Source organism: Centruroides sculpturatus, unplaced genomic scaffold, assembly GCF_000671375.1.
Source record: "Centruroides sculpturatus isolate CEXI.00-Female unplaced genomic scaffold, Cexi_2.0 scaffold1173, whole genome shotgun sequence".
NCBI lineage: Eukaryota > Metazoa > Arthropoda > Arachnida > Scorpiones > Buthidae > Centruroides > Centruroides sculpturatus.
The window spans coordinates 89,397-95,955 of record NW_019385606.1 but is presented as its reverse complement, the minus strand read 5'-3'; positions in this window follow the sequence as shown (position 1 = coordinate 95,955).

The following is a 6,559-nucleotide window of genomic DNA, read 5'->3' as shown; positions in this document are numbered from 1 at the left end:
TTATATCACTTTATAACATATTTCTTTACACAAAGTATTCTAAATTATGGAGTCACTCTATACTAATCTAGGGTCCCATTCGAATGACCTTGCTGGGCCCCTCTATCTAAATATTTCATAGAAAAACTATATATCTGAAAAAAGAAACAATTGTGGCATTTTACTGCCATGTTTATTCTGTTTAGTTAAACTTATCATCAAGTTTTGATAATTTTTGGAGTTTTATAAATCAAAATCACAGCTGTAATTGCATAACAGGTTAGGAAAACTTGGGTGTAAATGATAAGATATTAAAATATATACTTATATTAATCATATTAACATAGCAAGTTAATATTTAATTCTTGATAAAGAAATGATACTGATAATATATATGATGATATAAGTATATTGATGTATACTTTTGCAGAACTTAAATTACATCCGATATACTTGACTCCGTCTATAATAGCGAGGTTGCAGCTGAAGTTTTCATCTCCAAAATGTGAACATCGAGCGCCCTATCTTATAAGCGGCACTTGACATTCACATTTTAGAGATGAAAACTCATAGTATATGCAACAGCAAATGTAGCAAGAATGTTAGTATGAGTTGGATTTGTATTGTATGACATCAAGAAACTGTAATGGACACACGTGAAACTCAACAGCCTTCCAATGTCTTAATGTACTGTATTGTACATTACAGCATTCTCAAACAATAATTGATGTAATTAAAATTATTTAAAATGATAACATTCTTTTTGTAAGACTTTGTATTTAGATATTTATGAATTTATATATTTCATTTTTCTTAAATTTTTGATAATTTTAATAGGATTATTAACTGGACATATACAAACTAGATATTTATACTTTCAATATACATTAAGAATCAAAATTTAATGTAGAAGATTTAGATTCAGTATGCAACTCAAGTATTAACATAAGTTTAGCAAAGCCCAACATATGTTAATACTTCAAATAATTGTCATTTTAAGTGATGTCAGAGTAAATTTGTATGAGATAAACATCAAGTGATTATCAACAAATTTATAAATGTATAAAAATAGAATTCATAATATAACAAATAATAATAATAATAGTGTTGACTTTTATATTCAGAATTGTAATTTTTCTTTTTTTTTTTTTTTTTGATACCTGGCAGACATAATAATGATATTTCACATTACTTCAAATGTTCTTTTAGTATCAGTTGTTAAAAATAGGAATAATGTATTTGCACATAAGATAAATTATTGTGATAGACAACTTTTTAAGAGACACTTTGAGGCAAGAAAATAATATATTCGAAAAATGGCTTTAAAAATTTTTTTTATTTTGTTGATATTAAAAAAATGATTCGTTTCTAAAAAAGATATATCCCATTTAATGGGAACAATAAACATTACATCCTTTATAGTGAGTTTTTCTTTAAATTACAAAATATTCAGAATGACATTTAAAGGATGTTTCTGTGTAAATTAATAAAGATTCAATGTACAACATTCACGGCGTGTATAGTCAGCCAGATTGTCGAAAATAGTTTCGAAGGATGCCGTCGGACAAGGAGGCATCAGTTACTAATATAAATATTGATGGTTTTTTTTTTACTAGAACGCAAAAAATATATCATCCAGTGGATATAATAATAAAACTGAATCTATATACAAAACTGCTGTATGATTATTATATTATATTTATACAAACTGTCCGATGCCATCAAGCTGTTTTAAGATCTGTTCTCTCTCCTTAATTGCCTTCATTGCTAATTCTTTTTCTTTTTTTGTGGGACTGCGTTTTTTCTGTTTCGAAGCCATGATTCTTCTGTGAGCTTCCATCACCTAGGAAATAAAAATAAATTCTCTAAATCTGAATATTAAAAAAGAAAAACAAAGACAAAAATTACAATAATAAATTACGATAGTTACCTCATTATCCGCCACCTGTAACTTTTTCCGAATTTCCTGTTTTGCCATTTCTTCTTTGGCTAAACGAAGCAATCTTTTGATCTGAGTCAGGTTGTATGTGCTAAGAGTCTTTAGTTCTGCCTGGCATTTTTTTAGTTCTGTGAGAATTTCATCATCTGGATTCTCGACGGTAACATCATCAGCATCTAGTATACCTGAAATTTAAATAAAATATGAAGAATTCTCCTNTCAAAAGCTAATATGGATGATCGTATGACCTAGATCGGTTTCCTCATTAAGGGCAAATGAGTGAGAAGAAAAAAGGGAGAGAAACAAAAAAAAAAAAAAAAAATATTTAAGGGGAAAAAAAAAAAAAAAAAATTTTTTTTTTTTTTTTTTTTTTTTTTTTTAAAAAGAAGGCGGAACAATTTTTTTTATTAAGGTTTGAGTAAATTTACAAGCAGTCATAAATCAACGCTTCCTTTGTAATAAACTGTCATGTCGTCCTTTAAAATGTGCTGAATTTTAATATGATTAAAAATTATTAATTGTAGAATACAACGTGACTGATAAACAAGGTTAAATATTACAGACAAAAATTTTTTTAAAAATATAACTTGCTCTATGAATGACAACATTATTGAAGGAATTTGTGTATCAAGTGACACACACAGCAAAAATAATTTTAACTATGTTTTGACCATATGGTTAATCATTTACAACAGCATTAAGCTCTTCTCTTAAAGAATAAACAGTTTAAATTATGAAAGTAATTATAACTGAACAAAATCCATACACAACGACTAAGATTTAAACAAATACAATCTTACTAAAGTCAGTAGCAGTTTAAACTTTAATGCTGTTTAACATTTTTAAAGATCTTTAATGGCATTTAGCTTTTCTGTTAAAATGCTGACCCAATTTTTCAAATACCTTCAAAAATCAATTATCTAAATAAAACTTAGTAACAAATAGAAACAAAATCTAGCAAAGGATTTAAACATAATTAAAACAGACACTACCAACGTATCAGTTATTACGTCAAGCGCAGATTCTTAAATTTCGTTAACACACAGTACTTTAGTCTGCCAAGTAATCATATTTGATGCTTAGACAATTGTATCAGCAGCTGTATCAATTTAAAAAGCTTTTTTTCTTCTATACACTCCATTAAATGCTTAAAAGGGAATCAATTCTTGGAATTTTCTTAAATCCAATTATTCAATTTTTATATTTTAATACAAAGAAAGCAAAGTTCACTTATAATTTTAAAATAAATATTATAATAAGGTTAATATGCTTTGTTTCTTTAATAGCATTTTCTTCCATTGTTGTCTACTTTTAAAAATATTTTTAGTAAAATATATTAAATATTTTTGTTGGATGTAAAAATTGATTGTTGAATGTAATTTGCCTTTACTACATTGATAGCTCAGAATATCCAGAATTTTTCATTGCCTGTTATTTTAAATATTTAACTAATGTTGGAATATCAGCACCGTAGTAATGTAACACAACTCTTATCTCTAAACCTTTTACCGGTGCACGTATCATCTCACTCTATAACAGTTACAAACATTTTCGAACCGTTACGGTTCTTCTTCAGGTGACGATTCCCTAACGGAATGCAGTTCAACGATGTTACGAAATACGATCCGAAATGATGTCTTGACCAGATGACGTCACTACGGACTTGCGCGTTATGCATGGTGTGCTCTATCTTAGCGATTTATCTATTAGGGCCTGCCAGGCCCTCGATAGAGCGATTTCGTTGGTAGAGGCCGTCGATAGAGCGAGGCGATATACATATGCATAAACATGAGTGAAGGACGTTATTGCATTAACTACAAGGACAAAATCGCTCTATTGACGGCCTGGCAGGCCCTAATAGATAAATCGCTAAAATAGAGCACACCATGCATAACGCGCAAGTCCGTAGTGACGTCATCGGGTCGGGACATCATTTCGGATCGTATTTCGTAACATCGTTGAACTGCATTTCGTTAGGGGATCACCTGAAGAAGAACCGTAACGGTTTGAAAATGTTTGTAACTGTTATAGAGTGAGATGATACGCGCACCAGTAAAAGGTTTAGAGATACGCTTTTGTAATTAGTTAGTTGCTTATGCAGTTTGGGTTGTTGAGTAGAGACTGCCAAACTAGCCATAGAGTTTTACTATCTTCATAATTAATGCAATTGTCCCAAATTTTTGCATTATAGATCTTCATTACTTCCAATGTTCTTAGCTTTTGCTTGTCAAATATCTTTATAATTCTTACTCTTCCCAACATGAAGACACCTTAGTCTTGCTAATGAATTGAGCTAGTCTAGGGAATTGGTATAAAAACTGGTTTGTAATTGTCATCTAAACCAAGATCTATAGATAAAAAGTCATTCTTGCAATGTGATAATTTGTTATATGTGACTTTAATGAGTTTTAAACTGTCAAGGTCTAGAACTTGTATCTGCAATTTATCCAATAAACCCTAAAATATTTGCACTCTGAAGACACAGATAAGTAAGTACAATAGAGTTGTCTATTGTAATCATGGATAATGTTATTAGTTGATTAATGATATCAAAATTAGCAAGTCTCAAAACATACATACTAAAATACAATATAAAAACTTCAAACTGCAATGATGGCTGAATTTCCTAAAACTTATTGGGGAGAAGTGATATCAACAGTGTGCTACATTCAAAATTGTCTTCCTAGTAGAACCATTGGCAAAACACCATAAACTGTGAAAGAAGCTAAATCTGCAATATTTAAGAGCATTTGGAATTAAGGCCTATGCACACATTCCAAAAGAAAGACACACAAAGTGGGATGCTCATGTCAAGAAAAGAATTTTAAGCTGATATAGCAAAACATAGAAAGGTTACAGAATTTTGTTTTCAGAAACTAAGAAAGTCAATGAGCAGGAGTATCATTATAAATTAAAATTCTCTGACAATGAAGATGGAAATTGTTCCAGAAATAGTTTGACTTGAGGACTTATTATTGAAGAAAGCTATACAAATACAGATTTGAAAGAGCAATTGAAGATACAGGATATAAATGAAGAAAAGAAAAGCCAAGATAAAAGAACTTTGGCTGCAACTACTGACAATATATTGGACTCCAATTTGAGTATCTTCCAGGAAAAATAAAGATATTCCACAAAACACTTATCATAAATTGTTCAAACTGCACCAATTCCTGAAACAGAAACATGGCATGATTTAGATAAGTTGCCTGTTCATGAGCAACAGAGATGGATCAAAGCTGCAAAGAAAGTAATAGAATTGCTTGTAAAATGTCATACATGGGACTTGCCAAATTGCCAACAGGTAGAAGTGCAGTTGGTTTTAAAGGGTATTGAAGGTCAAGTACAAAGCTGGAGGTGTTATCCATAGATAAAAAGCACATTAAGTTGCTAAGGAATACTCAGAATACAATGCAACATATATGCTTCAATAGCAAAACAAAGTATAGTTTAATCCAATTATAACGTCATCGGGTGTAATGACAACCCTAATATAATGTCAAATTTTTATCTATTTTTATCATGATTTTACTATACTAGATAATGTTAAAAAAAACCCACTTGTAACGACATAAAACCCTGTTTTAACATCATATTTAAAGCACTCCCAGATTTACAAAATTAGATTACAAATTTTATTTAATAAAGAAAATACAGTACATGTACTACGTGTTTAGTTTCTAGTGTCAGAGTCCACTTCCTAGAACGACTGTGGGTGGTACTCTCACCATCTGACTTTGGTGGGGTGAGGTTCATCACATCTTTAAAGAACGTGATGATCAGGTTAGTTTTCATAGTTACTCGTTGTTATGGTGATATTGTATAATGACATGATTGGCCAATTTGAACTGGTAACGGGTATTACTGAGGAAAGATAGCAGAAGATCACGATTGGCTAAATTTGAATTGGTGACACATGCGTCTCAAGGAAGAGATGGTTGGCGAAATATCATGCCATGTGGCAGACCTGGAATAGAGCTATGACTAGCATAGCTGCTGATTGATTGGCCAACAGCTGTCGATGACTATATAAGGTTGATGTGGAAGCGGGAAATTTGAGTTGGATCCGTCTTGCTGACTGAGTTCTAATTTGTTATTGGTATACTGAATGGTTGTTAATTGTGAAGCTGTTATAAATTGTAACTTTACTCTCATGTTGTACAATAGTTTAGCAACAAATCAGGTGAAATGGCTAGGTTAAAAAGGAAAGCGTTAACATTAGACTGCAAAGTAGAAATAATTAAAGCAGTTGAAAGTAGAAGAAAAAAGGCAGATGTATGCAGAGACTTTGGTTTAGTAATTTCTACAGTGTGCACAATAATAAAAAAACAGAAAATTTTGAAAAGTTTTCAAGATGGCAAGGGACAAGTGAAAAAAATTAAGTTATGTGAAAAAGCAAATATTGATGCCACTCTAATTAAGAAATTCCAACTTATCACTAAATGGACTGATACTAATGGAAAAAGTAGAATTTGGATGACTACTAGGCGATACTAACTTTAAATGTTCTAATGCAGTGATGGGCAAACTTTTTAAAGAGCGGGCCAAAGGAAAAGAAGAAAACTTTAGGCGGGCCAATATAATTGTAACCTAGCGCTGCATCTGAAAATCCAGGTGGCGCTATAAAAACATGTGCAGGCC